Source organism: Bicyclus anynana, chromosome 8, assembly GCF_947172395.1.
Source record: "Bicyclus anynana chromosome 8, ilBicAnyn1.1, whole genome shotgun sequence".
Classification (NCBI taxonomy): Eukaryota; Metazoa; Arthropoda; class Insecta; order Lepidoptera; family Nymphalidae; genus Bicyclus; species Bicyclus anynana.
Window position 1 is genome coordinate 51,425 of NC_069090.1, and position 23,508 is coordinate 74,932.

The 23,508-nt window shown below is 37.8% G+C and overlaps 1 long non-coding RNA gene across 4 annotated transcripts in view; it reads left to right on the forward strand.

Moving 5' to 3' along the window:
- Nucleotides 1-6,734: 6,734 nt before the first annotated feature.
- The window catches only part of LOC112052367 (uncharacterized), a 100,051-nt gene continuing 83,277 nt past the window's right edge, over nucleotides 6,735-23,508 (forward strand). Inside the window, exon 1 of one of the 4 annotated variants that reach the window (XR_008251050.1) lies at nucleotides 6,735-7,211. This is a non-coding gene — a long non-coding RNA (uncharacterized LOC112052367). The remainder of the gene's footprint in view (nucleotides 7,212-23,508) is intronic. The other 3 variants (XR_008251048.1, XR_008251049.1, XR_008251051.1) reach the window with 3 other exon arrangements.

Genomic DNA, 23,508 nt, shown 5'->3' on the forward strand with positions numbered 1-23,508 from the left:
AAAGCAAATGTCAAAGTGAAAACTTGAAAAGTCACCCGTTTATGTCATCGATTGTTAGCCATAGACAAATCCCCTACTTGTCAATGGTTAGAATTTTCTACTATAGCAAACAGTGACATCTAGCGTCCAATAGAAATATAATAAAATCAACGAACAAATATATTTTTAACTACCACTAGATGTCGTCTCAGGTTACACTCACACTTCTTTGTTCTTTAATCTTTAGTAAAATATTAACTTTAGTTATTAGTATTAGTATATTAATTTATGACTTTATTTAATTAAAAGCTTTTTTATACTATTTTTTATATTGCTACCTATAGAGCACATTTTAGTTTATTAGCTTTATTTGAAAAGTTGAGTAAACTGTGTATTTGCAATAAATAAATATATAATACCATAATCTAAATCGAATTACCAATGAACTAGAGGACGCCCGCGACTTCGTCTGCGAATAATTAGTGTAAGCTTTCATCCCCATGTATTTATAATCACATAAAACATTATAGCAGGTTAACAGTCCACAGGCCATGTAGGTATATGGTCTGTGGACCCACTACCCTATTGTTATAGTCCAGTCTGTTCACCTACACAACTTTGAGGCTTACTGGTTACTGGGCCTTTGGAGTTTGGACGTGGCGAGAAGGTCTTGTGTTTAATGCGGACTTGGCACGACATATAGTGAATAACTTAAAAAATTGCTGGAACATAGGAAATACTCCATTTTTTGGGGCAATTTTGCAAAATGGGGCACGTAAAAAAAATTATCAAAATAACCGTTCTCGTAGTCGGTAAAACATGAAACAGTTTTAACTAAGTAAAGATAAGAATATGTAAAGATAAATATTGTAAAAGAAAATACTTATTACATACACACACAAATTATTAAAGAGAAAATAATTTATGAACTTTTTGGAAACGGGGCAATAGGTAAATGTAGTTTAGTCCAAATATTGCACACTTGTGAAACTCTTTTCGCCTTATTTGTGGCAGCTTGTGCAGGCGTGTAGTAACCTACACACCTTCTCCCAGTCAGTTTTCCATCTTCTAGTCACCTTCTTGTAGTCAGTTTACAGCCTAGAGACTAGAGAGCACTACCAGTCCACAGACCTTATGCGGTCTGTGTAAAAAAAAACATTTTCTATTTTACAACACATACCTATGTATTCATTTAAACCTTTAACACAGCTAATTTTAGTTATAACACACCTGGACTTGTGGGACATTCCTACTCTGGTAGGTACGTGGACTGTTTATCTGTTAACTATAGCCAATGTTACCTACCTATTACCGTGAAGGTAACTTAAAAAATGCCAAATTTTCATAATGAAAGTTCACAACAACACATTTTATCCCCTTTCAACACTTTAGGGATTGAAATTGTTATCCCTATTAGATTTTACATTCTATCGATAAAGACTTTCCATTTTCAACCAACTTCAAAAAAAGGAGGTTCTCAATTCGACGCGTGTTTTTTTTTTTAAATGTTTGTTACCGCATAACTTCGTAATTTCTTAACCAATAATTTTAAAAATATTTTTTTTGTTTGAAAGAGTAGGTATAGGTACCTATTCCAGATTGGTCCCATTTAATTTTCATTATCTAAAGCCGATTAAATCATAAACTTTTAGGATTTAAAGACAGATCTTTCCCGTGTTTTTTTCAGAAACAGCTTTAATTAATAGGTTACTGGCTTGGCACCGCCTCCAAAAAGGTAGGTAGCACGTACAATGTTATTTTTCGGTTTTTATTTTATTTTTGTGATTTTGAAGTCGGTTAAATTTTTTTGCTAAAAAGATTTTATTTTTAAGATTTGATATAACTTAAAAAATGGCTTTATTATTTATATTTTATGATTTATATTTTTAGACAAAAATTCTTGAATCACATTACATTTCGTATTTTTTTCATGATATAAGTACAAATTTTTAAAACTGTAACTTTTCCATTTAAACTTTCAACCTCTATTTCACCCTTTATTTTTATTTTAGGCGTAAAAAGGTTTTCTGTTTTGCTCCAAGATCCCATTTACCATTATAACAAAATTCATCTTAATATCAAAAGCTGACAGACTATGAAAAGCTTATCTTGAATAGTACCTATGTTTTATTGAATAACTTAGAAACCATTTATTTCAACTCTTTTATTTAATGTATCACAATAACAGTTTCCAATAATAATTATTACAAATAACAAAGGTATTAGTAACAATAATTATTATTGTTACTAATACCTTTGTTATTTGTGCGTTTATGTTTATAGTTTATTTATTTTAAAATGTCACCTTTAATGTAAGGAAGCTAAAACTGTTTTCAAAAATTTTCATCTAATTACGATAAAAGATATTTAATAGATTTTGAAATTTTATAATCTTATTTATTTTGCAAATATCCAGACAATCTTTGCTTTTTATGTATAAATTAGTTAACATTGACCATATTTACCCGAATGTATCATAAAAATCAATATAAATCATATAAATTCAAACCTAGTCATTATCCCCACTGGTATTCTTAATTATTTTTTCCTCACCTTATCACTCGTACCTATCCAGATCAATTATGAATATTTTTCATTCACGGAAGGAAAATATCGGAAATAAATCATCAAGTAATATAGGTATACCTACCTACCTTTAACCTAAACGTTTCTCGATTATTTTTAAATAAAATGCATAAAATTAGTAACGAACAAAAAGCTACCTAGTCAAAGTCAAAAATATTTTTTCACTACTCTTGCTCAAAAACACTGTTATATTACCAATCCAAAGCGGGGCTAAACAAGCATATTAGCCTCTAGGGGCTAAAGTAATTTTGTTTTTTTAATTCTTGTCTGTTACGAGTACTAGTCAAGTACTAGCCTACTATAAAACGGAGGAGGTTTTATTCGAAAATAGAATGATTATAGGTAAGGCCCTGATTGTTTTGAAAAATAAATAAAAAACTTTAAATTGGAATGAAATACAGCGTTCTTGTTTGTGGAATGCGTTCATTTTTTTTTTTAATTTTTATTGAGTTGCGAATAGAGCAAGATTTGAAGACATGGGACATCCTTTACGGTGTAATACCTTTGCCTTTTTCTCATGTGAAAAAAATAAAATTAAAAAGCGAGAATTTAAAAAATAATTGGCGTGAATACACACTTGATTTTTTTCAGAAATTCATTGTAAATTTGTGACCGTAACTTACATATTTTTTAACAATAATTGTTATTGTTGTCTTCATCTAGTGATGGTGATCCTAATTTGGAGATGGATGAAATTTTCTATCTGTTACCATCAAAGTCGAGACGCATTTACTTAAATAGATACTTAAAGGGTATAAAATGAGGGTTCTAAACGCAGGGAGAACAAGCCTAGAATAAACTCCGCCAAGTAGTTTTCTTAAAATTAAACCTATGATGAGGGTTCTAAACGCAATGAGAACAAGCCTAGACTAAACTCCGCCAAGTATTTTTCTCATAAGTTAATGATTTAATCGGCTTTAGATAATTCATCACTGTTGGCACCGCCTTCAAAATGATCAGAAGGTAGCACATACGATCGATACGATATTTTTCGCTTTTTAGTTTATTCTTGTGATTTTGAAGTCGGTTCAATTTTTTTGTTACAAAAAGTTTCATTTTTCTGTTTTTAGTGTGTCCTAGCATTTAATTTTCATAGAAATCGGTTGAAAATTAAATGGGACCAATCTGGAAGTATACTCTTTCAAACAAAAAAAGAATTTTCACTACTCTTGCTCAAAAACACTGTCATATTACCACTCCACAGCGGGGCTAAACAAGCATATTAGCCTCTAGGGGCTAAAGTAATTTTGTTTTTTTAATTCTTGCCTGTTACGAGTACTAGCCTACTATAAAACGGAGGAGGTTTTATTCGAAAATTGAATCATTATAGGTAAGGCTCTGATTGTTATGAAAAATAAATAAAAAACTTTAAATTGGAAATAAATGCAGCGTTCTTGTCTGTGGAATGCGTTCATTTTTTTATTTAATTTTTATTGAAGACATGGGACATCCTTTACGATGTAATACCTTTGCCTTTTTTCTCATGTAAAAAAATTAAATTAAAAAGCGAGAATTTAAAAAACAAATAATACATACTTGATTTATTTCAGAAAATAATTGTAAATTTGTGACCGTAACTTTTATATATTTCAACATTAATTATTATTGGTGTCTTCATCTACTTAGAATGGTGATCCTAATTTGGAGATGGATGAAATTTTCAATCTGTTATCATCAAAGTCCAGACGCATTTACTTAAAATACTTACCTACGAAAAATTTAATAAGTGAAGAAAACAACAACAAATGGATTCACTTACGAAAGGAGTTTTTAAAAACTATTATCTCCCACGTTTACCTCATATACTCGTTATTCATCTCCAAAGTAGTCGGAAATTATGTTACCGGGTAAAAGCATCTCCCATAATATCCAAAATTGTAGACTTTGTACATTTAATTTTCAATTAAATAAATCATTGAATATTGAACTAAACTATTTTATTTTCTCGCAATCGTAGTGAAAAGCAGAGTGTAACACGTGGGGCTAAACCCATTATATACTCGGTTTCTATTTAGGTGGCCCTCGACTTATGTCTCAGGCCCTAAAAATACCTCGTATATAATGGGTCTTTTTAGCCCCTTGTATAACAATCTACTATTTTAAAATTTGTTAAGAAATTACGAAGTTATGCGGTAACAAACATAAAAAAAACATAAGCGTTGAATTGAAAACCTCCTTTTTGAAATCTGTTAAAGATTAAACCTATGATGAGGCTTCTAAACTCAATGAGAAGAAGCCTAGAATATCAGCCAAGTTTTTAGTACCATATATACCAATATTACTTAAAAATACCTAAAGAACCATCCTAACAGCAATAATGAAAAATATATAAATATAGATAGATATTGACCCAATCTTATAATAGGGTCAATATCTCAGTTATCGTCCTGTTAGAAGAATTCGGAAACAATACAAAAAGTCAGTGTTTAAAAAAATGTATTAGATATTCGACTATGTATAAAAATATACTTATAAAATACCTTTATAAAATGTACTTCTCATCTGACTTCAAAAACAGGAGGAGGATCATCTCAATTCGACGCGTATGCTTTTTTTTTTAAGTTTGTTACCTTATAACTTCGTCATTTATTACCAATTATGAAAATTCTTTTTCTGATTGAAAGAGTATACTTTCAGATTGGTCCGATTTCATTTTCATGAAAATCGGTTTAGTAATTTTGTGTTAAAATCAAAATAATTGAAATACATCTTTAAAGTCGGTTTCATGTTTATGTAATAAAGGTTATTGTTGTTTTTAGTTTTTAGTAAAGTAAAGTAATAAGTTTTTTTATAATTATAAAAATACCTACTCAACTTGCAACTTTGTTACTATTCATTCAGATATTCAACACTATTTACGTCCTTTTAGACCACTACCTTGTGGTTGGGAATTCAAATGAAAAAAGCTATAAACATTTAAAGCATGTGACTGTGCCATTTACTTGTTATAAATTACAAATTTAGATATTTGAGGGACAAACACATTGTGTAGTCGTCAGGGTTGTGGCTTATTCCATTACCAGTATTTATGCTACCAGTGGCATAACTGTACCATCTGAGGCTGGTGTCGAATTTATTAGACAGAGACCCAGTCACTGTCAGCGTAAGACAAAAGACGTGGTCTTCTCAAAGTTTTCCAAGGCAGCCCTGTAGAATACTGGCAACACACTGTCAGAATAAGAGCAGGCATGATGCAGGCATGTAGGCAGGCTTGGATAATTACCGCGAACGTTGGTTTAACGTTCTCCACGGTACGTGGGTGTAACTAACTTCCCAACTCCAAAATGAGAAAGAAGAGGAAAAAAAATATTTGCCATCCGTCTTAACCTAGGTCCTCGCGATCCTAAGCTATGTAGGGATGAAAAAGGCAGCGAGCATTTTCTCCATTACATGTTCTTTCCTTTCTATTTTATTCTATAGGTATTATTTTTCATAATATGGGTGTATGCCTGAAATAAACGAATTTTATTTTATTTATTTTATTAGGTAGGTGCAGATATGATTACTTATTAGATTACCAAGCAGATATACCTATCTCATGCATAATTTCGTAAAAAATCGTGTGTTTATTTTTTCTGAAAAGTGTATTAACGGCCGATATTACTTAGTGGCCAGTAATAGGTGAGTTTACCCTAGTTACATTCAGTAGACTCTGTCTATAGGTATGCGACAAAATACCTAGTAGGTGGATATAATACTAAAGGAAACTATAGCTGGGTATCTTAAAGTAGTAAAAACTGACTTTAAACGTTTTTTATAACCTAAACTTATGTGATCCTACAGATTATGTAGGCCATAGAAAAAAATAGATCTACCTCCACCACATTTGCGCAAAAAGATACCTAATGAAACTCAGCAGGATCCTGTAAAACTTGTAAGAAAATATAGAAAGTCATAAGTCATGTAGCTGTATATTAATACTGCTGTATACTGTATACTTAATTACTTAGTAATTATTGCCTAGAGCCTCTCCCAACGACCTCTTCTCCCCCGTGTATCGCACCCCCAATTTCAAAATACAAACACAAATTGTAGAAAGCGGAGGGATTTGGGAGGGAGGCTTTCACTCGAAACGTTCAATAAACCTGACGTCCGTCGAACGGTTGCGAAGTTCGGTCGGGCCCGGAGTCGTAGGTACCTCGGCGTATACCTACCGTAGGATGCCTCGTTTAGGCATAAAACGGTCCGCGAGGTCGGGGATACAAGGTTACGTCGGCGCGCGGCGCAAGAGTCGACCGACGCCATTTCGTCCGCGCGACTCGAGCGCGCCGCACCCGGCCGGGCCCGCACAGCCGGCCCGGGCCGGGCCCCGGGGCCACCCGCGCCCGGCCCGGGGCCCGCCGGCCCGGCCCTGGCCAACCGCACGGCGCGGAACCGGCCGGCCGGCGCGCGCGCGCTGTCGCGCGGTCGGTAGGCCTAAACGCACGGCGAGCGCAAAATTTTTGCAAAACTTTCGGCACAATGTATCCGATAACATTCTTATAGGCCTATTTAGTGGACTCTCATTTGTGGACGTTGGGATGTCGTACTCTGTGATTGAAGTGGATTTTTTGCAAAAATCACGAGGTTTTAATGATTTTGAAAAGATTTAGTGAAGTGCTAGTGGCGAGACGGCGGCGCGCGGGCGGCGCTGGCGGCGGCGACAGGTGAGTGCGATTCAGATTCCTTCGATTTAAAACGTTAATTTTATTGAATAAACACTTCGCTCTACACTTTGCTGATAAGCCGAATTACAGAAATTTATAATATTTAATTAAAAACTGTCTCTATCCAGGCGATTGATTTGCAATGTGCTGCGATAATCATTTATCTACCTTCCTGTCCACCTAAATTCCTATGTAGATAAATGAAATTGTATCTCTATCGCTCAGGCCGACAGAAACGACGACCGGGAACAGCTGCCTACCTGCTTGTAGTGGGTACCACTTGTAGATGTAGGAATTGTCACATTTGCATGTAAAGTAATGCCAAGACGAATCTATACTCCAATTGATATTCAAACCCTACACGTTGAATGTGTGAGTCGTCCACTTTGTCATTCAAGGAGCTGTTAGAAAGCTAACTATTCTATTCTACTGCTCATCAGACGAGACGAGACATAAACAAAATGTCCTTATAAAATCTTAGGTTTGAGGTACGGCATGACCTATTTTTTTATTGAAGAGAAAAGTTTGTAATGATAATTATTAATTACGAGCTTGTCATAACGGACGATGTAATAAGATCTGTTATTTGGATTTCCTTCACTGATCGTTTTAAAATAGATAGTAATAATTACCCAATGTACCTATAGGTATGATTGAGCAAGAACTTCACTTCTCAATTTGTCGCTACGGGTCAGTGTCATTTATAGTTTCAAATCAAAGAAACAGCCAAGTCACACAATATGGCCAAAATGTACGGTTTGTTGGTAGATAACTTAACACAAGCATAATGCCGAACAATGTACTCTACGACAGAGTTAGAGGGTGTCAGGGGAGGAGTGAGGAGAGACGTGTAGAGTTCGGAGCTTGGCTGGTAACTGTTTTACAATGTAAGGAAAATGGACATTCGTCTTGATATTACTTTGTATGAAAATATTTTTGATGGGATATCCTTGCGTCTTATCTTATTAAGCACTCATTCATAGCCCACTCTCTTTCTGTGCCTCTATTGTTAGCGGACGAGTCACTGATGAACACGCAGCTACTCGACTGCGTAGGATTAATAAACACATAAAAGTCAGACTTCCTTCCCGTCGTAATGGAAATACGCCGATATTTTCTGATCGGCTTATTTGATCTTCACCATGATGTACACTAAGAACCGTCTCGATTAATTTGACGTTCAAACAAAAATAAGGATCGATCTGTCCATTCGTCTATAAGACGCGATGTACCTTCAACTTGTTAAAGTTTAATAAATTAATAATAATGAATAAGACGAACTAGAGCAACAATGTAGCTCAGCAAGTCCCAGACATGACATGCGATGAGATAACTTGCTACAAACCATTGGAGTGTGTGCGTATTTGAGGCGGCGGCGGCGGCGGGCGAGGCCAGAGCGGACGCTGTAGAGCGAGGCGCACCACGTCGCGAGCAGCCGACTGAACGATCCTACTGCACGTCGTATTTTATTCAGATTTAGGGGTTGCACTGTTGGTGAGGAATTTTCATGCAAACTTTCACCCCCTTTTTCTTTTAGGGGTTAATAAATATCCTCGGTGGATGCCAATCAATCAATCGGTTATTCTTTTAAAATCAGTTAAGATCGGTCTGACTGATTTATGGCAAGTCTCTTTTGTGCAACAGAACTGTCGACGTACCTCTGACTAACCCTGATGTAGTTGTATACTCCCATATTATAGGATTCCATTTTTCTTATTTTTTCTGGAATACTTTTGACTTTTTCAGAATATTAAATTTGTCTCTTATTGTAATTTTTCATCCCCTATTTTACTAACTTAAGAGGGTGTTTTTTTCAGAAAAAATATATATTTTTAGACAATTAATAATCTATAATGCGGAAATTGGCAAGTTTAACTGTTCTAGTGACCCTAAACACTACCGACAAAGTCACATAAAGCAAAAGTACGCAATTTGTTTACCTTTGGTAACATACTTATTATTTTAGTTATTTCCTTTTACGAACTAAAGTAGGTTCCCACCAAACCTCACTGAACCAAGTCTCGTAAAAATTCTATAAGACCAATCTATACAAATTAAAATCTGTTAGTAGATAGCGGAATGAATTATAAAATATTAGGGCTCATATAGAATTCCTCAATAGCAATCGGAATTGTAATACATTTAAGATATGACGGGTGAACGCAACCGAGTGCAGTAGCTACAGAGTAGTTTGTCAAGCTCGAGTGGACTTCGGCGCAACTGACGACGTATCCAGTTTAACGACGTGATTTGTTCATTCTATTTACTGAAAGCATTAGTTTTACTTACGGTATTGGAATTTCATACCATTCTTAGGGAATCCTAGGAGTTGGAACCATCCATAAATAGTTATTCTTGAACAACTTTTAAACTATTCATTTCAGAATAAAAATATATATGCATAAAGGTACCTACATGACATCCCCTTATCAAACTCGATACTCGATAGTTTTTGAGATTGGAAGTGCAACAGAGTGGAAAGATCAATTTACGTCCATTTTTGTAAATAGCTGAAAACTATTTATTGCAACATTTCAATATAAATACATTTAACATGCTTTTGTCACGCTCTTTCATTCGATGGAGGCAAGCATCACACGATGCAGTTCGCTAAAGTTTTTTTTTCAACTTTTCATCTTGCTTCCCATAAGTGCCCCACATATTCAGATTTCATATATTCACGGTACACCTCTGCGTTCGGGTCACAGAAATTGAACTGCAGCAAATTCCAACGTTGGTCCAGTAGATTCGGAGAAAACAGACAGACATCCGCAAGTGATAGGGATCCGTTTTTGTACGCACATTCGAAACCCTAAAAATAAATATTTTTGGCTTCAGTATCGATTATATAATGCCTTTTAAAATATATTTAATGTAGGTACAGAATTTGAAAAGTATTATCTTGAAACATGTATGTTTTATAATTACACGAACTTTTACCAAAGGGGCTGAACTAATGTAATTAAGGCTTTTGTACCATAATAAATTATTTACATAATGAGTATTTGATTATATCAATAAAATAAACATACCATTTCAAAAATATAACTTAAAATATTATTTATTAATTTATATTTTTTATTGTTTTCATAAAGTTACTAAAGGACTTTCATACAACCCTGTTAAACGAATTATGCTTTGTATTTAACCGTGTACAAATTTCATAATTATATTAACAATTCCAAAATAAAAGTAACAAAATTATATTTTTACACAGACTTTTAACTCTCATTTAGTGGTAGAATTTTTATTTTTATTTCGATGCTGTCTAGCGGGCTCACTCGGAAGAGGTACACGAGGTAGCTACGTAAGCCGTCTAGGAAATCCAATAACTGTCCCTTGTCTTCATCAACAGACTCCTAAAGACAGTCACATCCCACCTAAGTGCTAAGTGCCCAATCACGAGGTAGCTACTGTAAACCATTAAGGAGTTCTTAACTGTCCTTCGTCTACATCATCAGACCTCTAATGACAGTCCTAACCCAGCTAGGTGGAAAGTCCTCATCAATACAAATTAATCAAACCCAATCACAAGGTAGCTATTGTAAACCGTTGAGAAGTGCCATTACCAGTCCCTTGTCTTTGTCATCAGGCCCCTGATTATAGTCATAATTCATGTAAATGAAAAGATCTCATCAATATGAATCGATCAAGCTCAATCACAAGGTAGCTACTGTAAATCGTTGAAGAGTTCCCTCGTCTGTCTTTCGGCTCCATCATCAGATCGACTCCAAACCCTGATTAAGTTGTAGTGGTTTTAAATGTTTAATGGAAAAAATATAAACGCCATAGTTGTTGACCTTACGATTTTTGAAACTTCCCCTCGATTTCCCCAGGATCCCATCATCAGATCCTGATATGAAAAAATTGGGACCACGTCGGGAGTATACCTTGCAAACAAAAAAAAATTTCAAATCGGTCCAGGTCCGGTAGTCTTCGAGTGATCGAATTCGAATTGAGAGATTTTGAATACAGTCGAATTGAGAACCTCCTTCTTTTTTTGAAGTCGGTTAAAAATGCACACAACTGAAAAATTGTAGGTGCATGCCCCGTAATATAATCGTATATTATTGTAAAATCCAATAGTTTATGTACATAAATATAACTTGAAGAAGGACTTTGGAAATTTTGAACTGATTCTACTTTCGTATTACTCATACTCATTCCACATGTAACAACAGAATACCTTCGTCCCCACGGATCCATTCCAGTAAACCAAACTGAAACTGAACAACTGTGTGCCTCTACCTACCTACTTATTTTCAATTTTAATATGGAAATTGTGGAAAAATTTGTGATTGTGTGATGTGATTTCAAAATCCTGAGAACACATGGTTATTTAATCTTTCGTCCGAATACTATTTTCCAAAAATAAATCATAAAACATTATTTAGGAATATTTTAAGACAAATTTTCAACCCCTTTTAATCTGTTGTGGGTAGAATTTCTAAAACAAGGCAGGGCTTTACTACCTACCAGGACAACCTACTTTTTTTCTAAGTGTATTTTAAGTATTTAATAACGCTCGTACAGTAGGCAATGTATGTGCACATTGCACAAGACACGTGCCGTTGTCGACGGTCAACTATGATAATGATTATAATACTTAAGTTTACAAATATCATATTAATTAGTTTAAAAGTAATGAGGGACTACGTACACGTACTGTACCTAGCCTGGTAAAACGACATATATTCTAAATATTAAACTGTTCTTGTTACGGAAAACCTTGATCTTTTATTTTTAAACCACATACAATAGACATTCGTAACCTTTTATTTTCAGTAAATATACTTACACAATCCACACATCTCTTGTGTGTATTGTGTGTAAGTGTGCCTGTGTTGTGGGTGCTAAGATAGCGAATTTAAAAAAAGGCGATAATAAAATAAGTATAACTTGGTCATCTTATGGATTTTTTCAAAACTATTCAAATTAGTTCCAAATAATTAGGTGGTGTATATCTAATATATAAAATTCTTGTGTCACAGTTTTCGTTGTCATACTCCCCGAAACGGCTTGGCCGATTTTGATGAAATTTTTTGTGCTTATCCGGTATCTATGAGAATAGGCCATCTATTTTTCAGGGGTAGGGTAGCGGTAGTTGAAAGTTTACATCGAGTTTGACGCGGACGAAGTCGCGGGCGTCCGCTCGTTATATACTCTACATATCGAACCCTCGACATGTATGCAGAAAGCAGGGTCACTACACACTGCGCCACGCGGCCGTCAATAACTTTTTGCTCATGCACAGAATCCCATCAAAATCAGTGCGGGTTTCAACGTCAAATAAATACACAAAATCTTTAGCTGGTAAATGATCATGTAAAAAACCTAAGAAAGAATGACTCGAAGTCACAGACAGACAGTGATTATACTGATACGTGAATTATCTATAGGTATCTATACTAATATTATAAAGCTGAAGAGTTTGTTTGTTGCGCTAATCTCAAAAACTACTGGACCGATTTGAAAAATTCTTCATTTGTCAATTCAAAGACGTCAATTTTGTCATGACGTCATAGTCTATATAACGCGGATAACGGTGGGACGGGGTCGTTGGCTTGACAATTTATTAAAGTCCCAAGTACAAATTGTGATAAAGTATAAAGAGAAGCATACCTACCTTTCTTAATATATTAATCTAATCTTAATATAATAATTACTTACAATCGCGATCGCGGCCCGCCGGGGCACACACCCACACATACAAGTCGACCAACATTTTTTTAAAAAGAACATTTCTTTAAAAAAAAAAAAATGTTGGCCGACTAGTAGTAATAGTCTCTGCGCTAAACCGCGGACGGACGACAGACATTATACCTATATATATATATATTATAATCCTATTTATGATCATAAGAGGTTTATTGAAAACGAGTATTTACTATTTACCGACTGGGGCTCACAGTAAATTAACGTGAAAAAAGGATTTTCAAAATATACTTTTTTGGCACAAAAAATTTTGACACATAAGGAACTTGAAATTCTTAGAGTAAGTAGTTCCCGTTAGGTACCTAGATGCAAGTAATATCTTTACTGTGGTAATATCATCTTATATTACCTGCGCCGTGCCGTGATAAGTGGATATGACCTCTGCGTCCGATTCTGGAGGGTGTGGGTTTTAGAATCCGGTCCGGGTCATGCACCTCCAACTTTTCAGTTGTGTGCATTTTAGAAAATAAATATCCCGTGTCTCAAACGGTGAAAGAAAACATCGCGAGAAAACCTGCATACCAGAGAATTTACTTAATTCTCTGCGTGTGTGAAGTCTGCCAATCCGCATTGGGCCAGCGTGGTGGACTATTGGCCTAACCCCTCTCATTCTGAGAGGAGACTCGAGCTCAGCAGTGAGCCGAATATGGGTCGATAACGATTACCTACAAGTAGGTGAAGTAGGTATAGGGTAAAACCTAAAAATTAAAAATTGTAATTGTGTAAAAACAAAAAGAAAAAACAGGGTCTTCATCTGTGGTATCGTATTCACTGGAACTATTTTTATAGTCCTTTCTTAGCTCAGGATAAAATAGTACAGTAATGACCTACACTAGGGACCTTATTTTTATAACTGTCGGTACAAATGACATTGAAAAAGTGTATTGTTATGAGTCTTACTGACCTCGGTACATGTTTTAAATTAAACCTATTACAGAATTATATTTTTGAATAATACTAACCTGTACCTACGCACTACGTACTACACACGCAGGGATAAATCGGACAAGTGTGAGTTAAACTCGCAACAAAGAAAAAGGGAAATTTCATTGCTCTGGGGTGTCGGGTAGTAGGGGTTGAAATTTATATCAAATTCTGTAATTTTATTATTATATAATATTTTTTCACTTATTGTTAGCGGATATATGCTCCGATACTTAGAGACTGTTGTTGTGAGACATACCATAATACCATTATTCATATCACGGAACGAATACTATGCGTTGGCTTTAGCAGTCCAGTTTTGATTTTTTTATGATACCTTTGATTGTATTTTTGTTATAAATATAAACTATACAATATTTTTAAAAAAGCAAATTCGTCATTATATTATTCAAAATTAAAGATGATTTTTCAAAAAAATAATTTTGTCAAAATATTTTTTTTATTGTTTAAAATTGATTTTTTTTTATTAATTGTTGACTGAAATAAACATATTGTTTTTTTTTGCTTTTAGTAGTCATTGTTGAATATTTTTTATAGAATTTAAAAAAATGTGTTTTTTTTGTCTTTAAGCGTTTTAAGTTTAAGTTTTGAAGAAACTTACCTACCTACTACAATTTTAAATTGCAACCTGTATACGCGTAGAGGTGAGGAATTAAAAGTTCCGTCTGACGTCACGATTCAGTATTCTGACGTCCGCGCAAAGAAGCACCCGGGAGTCGCCACGTCCGCTACTGCGTCCGTCGCATCGCTCGGTGGACGCGGACATGATGCTTCTGAATTGTTGACAGTAGAGCGACAGCCTGTCGTGGTCAGACCTTCGTGATTTAATAAAAACTTTTTGTCAGCATGCTCTAGGTACTGTACGAATGTAGGGGAGAGAGGGGTATGGTGTAACGGGGGTAAACGGTAACAGCTTAATAACTCTGCTTTATTTTGTTTCAATTTTGAGCTCAACGTGCTCTTTAAGGTACGGCCTACGACATGAGCAGAAACGTGAGCAGATTGCCGTGATCGGTTATCCGTGTACGTAATCTAAAAAATATTAGTTGTTAAAGTTTTATTTTAAGATCATACTGAGACTATTATAAAAATGTTTCTATTATTATTATTTTTTATGCAGTACTTTCACACATCCCAAATTAATATTTTATTTTTTATACATACAGTTGTTAGATATTTCGAATATATTTCCATACACATGATTATTGATTTAAAAGTCCTTTTCAATTAAAATACTCAATAGTTTATTCATCCCATTCAAAAAAGCAAAAAATGTTTCAACTAGCCCCTCTCTCCCCTACTCGTATAGTAAAGTAGGTGGCAACTATGAACTTCGGCATAAATGCCAATCGTACCGTGCCATGGCATGGCAACACAGTGACAAACTATTGCAGTGCAAGTTTTGTCAAGTATCAATGAAATGCCAAATCTATCTAATAATTAAAATTCTCGTGTCACAGTTTTCGTTGCCATACCTACTCCTCCGAAACGGCTTGACCGATTTTGATGAATTTTTTTGTGCATATCTAAATCATTCAGTAGGTCTGAGAATCGGCCAACATTTATTTTTCAAACCCCTAAATCCTGGGGTAGGGTAGGGGTAGGGTAGCGGTAGAGTATTAATATTATTGTAAAATTTTATAAAATTAAAATAAATGAAATATATTACAAAAAAAAACCTATTTGAATGTCATGTTTGTCTTGTGTGTCAATGTGAAAAAAAGTACTTATATAAAGCATAGTAGGTATAATATATGTTATTAATTTGAAGTGTTGTGGCAAGTCCGTGTCGTGTCCGTGTCGTGTTCATTATTATGTAGGTAGGTAAGTCGTTCCTGCAAAAATACCAGCAAGAAAAATAATGTCTGAGAAACATTTAAAATACTCCTTGTCATCATCGGCACCGGTTTCAAATTGATCAGTAGGTACAAAATATCATACCTACCTAATGTTTTTTTTCGCTTTTTAGTTTGGTGGGTACTTTTATGTTTTTGAAGTCGGTTGTATTTAAAAATTTTTATTTATTTTATTCGAATACTATGGGACATATCTGGAAGTACACTTTTGTAAAGAAAAAAGACAAAGAAAATATTAGCAAGCTAACAGATAAACAGACAACACGAACGAATCTCACGATAGACAAGCCAACAGTAAACGAGTACCGACTCGGACATACGAGTGAGCCCCACAGTAGATAGACAAACCCCACACTAAATAGACAAGCCCACATAAAATAGATAAGCCCTACAGTAAATACACAAGCCCCGCAATAAATAGGCAAGCCCCTTTCTGTACAAAGGAGCCGCACAAGTCGTACAAAAAATAAACGACCCCTTCGGTGAATGACTCGATAAATAGACGAACGAGTCCCGCGCCGAATAGTCAAGCCGTGCGTACAGCAAATAGACAAGCGCCGCAGTAAATAGACGAACCCTACGATAAATAGACAAGCCCCTTTCAATACAAACGAGCCATTCAGTAGACAAGCGAGACAATAAGCGAACCAGCTCTACGTCAGCGACACAATCAATAGACAAGTCGGACAACAAACAAACGAGTCAACCCCACGACGCACACAGACCCGCCAGACCTGCCGCCAGGGGTGCCCTGGGAACAGGTCGCCTGGGAGCGGCCTTGAGGCCTGAGGCCAAGGGTGCGCCAAGGCCCGCGACCTGCCCGGCCCGCGGGACTCGTTCGGCCAAGGCCGCGGAGCGTCGCAGCCGGCGCTGCGGCGACGACTCAGTAGACCCTTATTATTAAAGATTCTATTTTTTCAAGTTACAAGATTTCTTATTAGATGAGTAGACTTCTGAATGAATGAATCGAAAAGCCAACTCATCATCTTTCATCATTAACAACCCATATTCGGCTCACTGGAGAGCACGAGTCGTAAGCAGCATGGTGTACTATCAGCCTAACCACTCATTCGGAGACTCCACTCCTCTCAGAATAAGAGTGGTTAGCAGATAATAAACAACGCTGGCCCAATGCGTGTTGGCAGACTTCATAGAGAATTGAGAATTTGTCAGGTAACTCCTTCACCGTTTGAGACACGTAACATTTAATTTCTTAAAAATTTTAAATGCACATAACTGAAAAGTTAGATCTGGACCGGATTCCAACCTATTCCAACCTACGCCGAATCAGGCCTACAGGCTAGGCCACCGTAGGCAAATGACATGGCAGTTCGCCCTGCTCGTTTTGACGCAACCACACGCTGATGTCGGCGGCTCGTACACCTTCATACTGTCGATATTTTTATTTCGTTTATTATTTGTGTTCTCCAACTTGTTAGCGAACACCCAGTATTAGACTAGAGGATGCCCACGACTCCATTTGTGTGAAGTTCTTTGTTACACAAATCGCGGGAGTCAGGGATTTCGATTCCGGGATGAAAAGCCTTGTTTCATCCTGATGCAACAGAGGCTTTTCATCCCGGTTACCGGGAAGGTATCATTTGAGGGTAACATGGAAAACACAAAAAAAAATGTAAATTGCAACGTGTGATACATCAAATGAAAGGGCTTGCAAAATCTTCAATATTTTTTTTCGTAGTTTTAAAATAAAATGGTTTCTAAGTTATTCAATAAAAATTTTAATAAAAAAAATTCAACCGACTTCAAAAACATACAACGTACTGAGTAGACTAAAAAGCGAAAAATAACATCGTATTATGTCCTATCTACTGACCAGTTTGAAGGCGGTGCTAACACATTATTTATATATATTTATTTATATACTAGTCTTGATAACTCATCATTGTTCTTAGATAGGTAAAAAAAGTCAACACGAAGACTGTGAGACGCTAGACTCGAGGTGAGAAATACATTTTTTTTTCGAATACTACAACATGGGTACCAAATTATAGGGCTCATCATGAGGATTTCAAAATGGAATACCTATCATGACCATGTTAAAAAAATACGATTAGAATAACGTTATTTATTAATTATTAACAATACAAAATACTTTATTTTATACCTAAAGACAATATTTATGATGACCATATATAAAAGCCCATTAAGAAATAATATGTTAACAAAACAGATACATATACATACAGCCAAACGTAGAACCCCCTCTTTTTTGGAAGTTGAATGTTAAATTAAAATACGAAACATGTAACAAATGTAACAAATAAACGCGACTTTCACCGTCCTGTTAATATCGTACCAACTAAGAAGTGTGAAATAAATAAAATAACGAAAAAAACCCAACTGCATAAAATATAAAAAATGAAAGGAAAATAAACAAGTTCTGAGCAGAAGTGAAGAAAGCAATAACAAAACAGTCGGGACCTATAGAATAGTATAGACTAAAATGATTCTATCCAACATTGGTCCCGGCTCAGGCGGTTTCCTCGTTGCCTTCCACACTTCTGCTAGAAGTAATGGTAATGTAGGTCGCGCGTGCGGCGTGCGGCGTGCGCCAGGGCCAGTCCTTCAGAGAACAAAGCTGATAAGCTATCGGCGCCGACGCGTCTCCGCGCGTTTCGCTATCTCGGCTATCGGCCATCGCCGGTATCTTACACGTGGTGGGCGCCAGCAGGTCACACATATAGGACCATATCTGAGGATCGGAATCGATATCGAGGACACGTCTAATAATAGTCCTATACAAATCTAATGCCTCAGGCCGGTGTCGGGCAGCAGCGACATCGGCGCGAATAATCTAGCACTGCGCTGACCAACCCGCATGCCCAGCGTGGTCAGTATCGGGCAATACTTTGTATGGACCGAACAAATATAACACAGCCCCTAGTCCCCGGCAGCCCCGCTATTCCTGGCTCTGGCAGCGGTTACGGTAACGGCGGGGCAAGGGGTGTTAAGAATCTCCGGCAGAGATTCCGCTGCCAACCCCGACGACTAGACCTGGCAACATACAACGCACGCACTTTGAGGTCCGACGAAAAGGTCATCGAGCTGGAAGAAGTTATGAGCAAGTTGCACTGGGATGTCATAGGATTGTCTGAAGTCCGAAGAGAGGGGGAGGGCTCGATAATCCTTGAATCCGGCAACATGCTCTACTACCGGGAGGGCGACCAACAGTCCCAAGGTGGTGTCGGATTTATCGTTCACAAGTCCCTCGTGAACAATGTTGTAAAAGTCGAGAGTGTGTCGAGCAGGGTAGCGTTCCTGGTCCTCCGAATTACCAAACGGTATTCGTTGAAGGTTATACAGGTTTACGCACCGACCTCGACACATCCCGACGAGGAGGTAGAGGTATTGTATGAGGATATTTCTAAAGCCATACATGCCTCAAACTCTTATTACAATGTTGTGATGGGGGATTTTAACGCAAAGCTGGGCGAACGTAGCGGTTCAGAGTTGAAAGTGGGACGATTTGGGTATGGGCAACGGAACGATAGGGGCCAAATGTTGGCTGACTTCATGGAGAAGGAGGGCCTCTTTATGATGAACTCCTTCTTCAAGAAGCCACCACACAGGAAATGGACCTGGATGAGCCCCGATGGTTCCACGAAAAATGAGATTGACTTCATCTTGTCTACCAAACGGCAAATATTCAACGATGTTTCTGTGATCCATAGGGTGAAAACCGGTAGCGATCACCGAATGGTTAGAGGCACGTTGAATATCAACGTTCAGCTGGAACGGTATCGACTGGTGAAGTCTACGCTCCGACCTACTCGTGCCCATATCCAAAACCCCGAGTCCTTTCAACTAGAACTGCAGAACCGCTTTGATTGCCTAGCAAATTGCGAAACTGTGGACGATCTGAACAACAGGTTCGTGGAAACTGTCCATTCCGTTGGGTCTAAGTTCTATAAGACCCACCGTACGAAAAGAACCAAAAAGTTCTCAGACCATACACTTAAACTCATGGAAGAGAGGCAAGAAATGAGATTGCAGTCTTCAGCAGATGCGTCAAAATACCGACAAATCAGTAGACAGATCTCTAAGTCGCAAACCAGTGACTTGCGAAACTTCAATACCGAGCGTATTAAAAATGCGATTGAAAACAATCGCGGCTCAAAAGTTTTCGCCAGAGATCTGTCTATTGGACAGAGGCAGCTGACGCGTTTGAAGACCGAGCACGGTAATCTGATTTCTTCCAAGCCCGAGTTATTAAGTGAGGTCGAGAAGTTCTATGGACAGCTATACATGACTACTCAGCAGCCTGTTGACAACTTGGCTAAAGACCCCAGAGCCAAGTTGACCCGACACTATACCGAAGATATCCCGGACGTCAGCCTATACGAGATTAGTGTGGCTCTCAAACAACTGAAGAACAATAAGGCGCCAGGTGAGGACGGAATCACAGCAGAACTCCTGAAAGCGGGTGGAAAACCGATACTTAAAGTCCTTCAGCAGGGCTAGCACGGGCAAGGGAGAAATTTATCCACGGGGAGAGGATAAAACGTTTATCCCCCACACTCGTTTTATCCACTCACCGCGCATGGGCACGTCGGTGGATATAATATTCCCGGTGGATAAACGGAGGGAAAGACTTGTCAACCCATTTGTATATATCTTATAAATTGGCATTAGGTATATTAATAGTCCGAAATAAACGTAAATTTGATAATATTTGGTTTTTTTGTGCATATTATTTATCTGTTTTCTGTTGGCATTGTTTTGTTTGGTGATTGTTTTTTGCGGTGGTTTGTAGTAGGTATCTATAGTATCTATCATACTAGCGGACCCGGTCAAGCTTCGTTTTGACATAAGTGCACTTGTTCTCTATCCCTACTCTACCCTTCTTTACCTCTAACCCTGCCCTACCCCTACCCTACCCCTACCCTACCCCTACCCTACCCCTACCCTACCCCTGCCCTACCCCTACCCTACCCTACCCTACCCCTGCCCTACCCTACCCCTACCCTACCCCCCCCTACCCCAACCCTACCCCACCCCTACCCCGCCCCTAACCCCCCCTCCCCCTCCCCCAACACCTCTCCCCCTTACCCCCTCCCCCTGCCCCTTACCCCCCCTCCCCCTCCCCCACCCCAACACCAACCCTACCCCCCCCCCGCCCCCACCCCCCACCCCTACGCCACCTCTCCCCCTCCCCCACCCCTCCCCCACCCTTACACCAACCCTACCCCCCCACCCCCCTACCCCACCCCTACACCACCCCCACCCCTACCCCACCCCTACCCCACCCCTACCCTACCGCTACCCTACCCCTACCCTACCCCATATTGCGAAGCAATTGTTAAAGACCAAAACATGCGAGACATAATTGTTTTTTTAAGTAAAGTTTTATCCCCACATCAACTTCACAGGGATAAATTTATCGCGTTTAAATGTCAAAAGTCCCAAAGTATATCATTTTATCCACTCCATATGCCATAGTCGAGGAAAAGATCTCCACGCGTAATGTCAATCGGGGATTAATTTGTCTTTCCCTTGTGGTCATGCTATGACGGGTGGATTTATATCCTTAGTCAGTGGATATAATGGGTGGATAAAAATTTTATCCCTTGCCCATGCTAGCCCGGCTGCGATTGTTCAATTCCGTCATTCACGAGGGCACGACGCCTGAGGCGTGGCATAGGAGCGTGGTGGTTCTGTTCTTCAAAAAAGGTGACAACACCTTGCTGAAGAATTACAGACCCATCTCGCTGCTAAGCCATGTTTACAAATTGTTCTCGAGAGTCATTACGAATCGTCTCGCTAATAGGTTTGACGACTTCCAGCCTCCCGAACAAGCCGGTTTCCGAAAAGGCTTTAGTACCATAGACCACATCCATACGCTGCGGCAGGTTATACAGAAGACTCACGAGTATAACCAGCCACTTTGCTTAGCGTTTGTGGACTATGAGAAAGCCTTCGATTCGGTGGAAACCTGGGCTGTGCTAAGGTCATTGCAGAGATGCCGAATTGATTACAGGTATATCCAAGCGTTGAAGTGCTTGTACGAAAACGCCACTATGTCAGTCCGTATTCAGGATCAGACTACGAGGCCAATCCAGTTGCAGCGAGGAGTGCGTCAGGGAGATGTGATCTCTCCGAAGCTATTTACCGCCGCATTGGAAGACGTCTTTAAGCTTCTGGACTGGGGCGGACTTGGCATCAACATCAATGGCGAGTACATCACTCAACTGCGGTTCGCGGATGATGTAGTCATCATGGCACAGACTCTGGATGACCTTAGTACCATGCTCAATGACCTCAGCAGCGTTTCTCAACAGGTGGGCCTGAAAATGAACATGGGCAAAACAAAAATAATGTGTAATGCTCATGTATCGCTCCACCCAGTTATAGTTGAGAACGCTGCACTCGAAATTGTAGACGAATACATATACCTAGGACATATGATCCAGTTAGGTAGGTCCAATTTCGAGAAAGAGGTGAACCGTCGAATCCAACTCGGCTGGGCTGCATTCGGGAAACTTCGCGACATCTTTTCGTCCGAAATTCCTCAGTGCCTGAAGACAAAAGTCTTCGAACAGTGCGTGTTGCCAGTGATGACCTATGGTTCCGAGACTTGGTCGCTAACTATGGGCCTCATAAGAAGGCTCAGAGTCACACAGCGGGCGATGGAACGAGCTATGTTAGGAGTATCTCTGCGTGATCGAATCAGAAATGAGGAGATCCGCAGAATGTGCACATCTTCCAAACAAATACTGATTTGCGGCGATTTTAATGTTGATATTCTAACAGAAAACTCAAAATCTGTTAGATTTCTTAACTTATTTAAATGTTTTGATTTGATGCATGCTTTTAACGAACCTACTAGGATAACCGCAACTTCAGGTACCTGTCTGGATAATATATTTTATAATTGTGTGCTTGAGAGAAAGAAGATAATAAATAAATTAAGCTCTGATCATAGTGGTCAAATAATTACTATCTTAAATAATAAAACCAATAGCAATCAATGGGTAAAGTGTAGGCCAATAACTGAAAGTAAATTAAAGCGATTCAAAAACACAATTATTTCTAAAATTCCAAGTCTTGCATTTGAAAATAATCATCCAGACATGCTCTTTGGTACACTTTTCAAGACAATAGACAGAGAGTTTAGTAAAATTTTTAACTTTAAACGCATTAATGCTAGTCAAAAATTAAAGTTTAGCGAATGGGCTACTGTAGGCATTTACAAAAGTAGAGACAAACTGTACGAGTTGTACGAGGAAAAACAATATACTCAAACGCGAACTTATTTAGATTATGTCAAAAGTTACTCAAAAATTTTCAAACGTGTTTGTATTCTTGCGAAATCGTTACACATCAAACAGAAAATAATTGAGTCTGAGAACAAGATACAAACCACCTGGAATATAATTAATAGAGAATCAGGAAAAATCAAACCGCGGGATATCAGTTTTGAATTAATTGTCAATGACAAAAAGGTAAACACTGATATCGAGGTTGTTAATGCCTTTGAAGATTTTTTCCAGAATGTTCCTATCTTGTTAACTGATTCACTAGATTCGTCTGCTACGGAAGCCCAGAGACTATTAAGAGGCAATGTTAAAGAGTGCAACGTTCTTTTTGAATTTCACCACATAACTGTATCAGACATTAAAAAATCTTTCAATTTGTTAAAATTAAAAAGAACCGGAGATCTGTGGGGCATGTCAGTGAAAGTAATATCTAATATAATTGATGTAATTGCTCCCCACTTAGCCATTATTTTTAATGAATGTGTGGACTTAGGTATTTTTCCG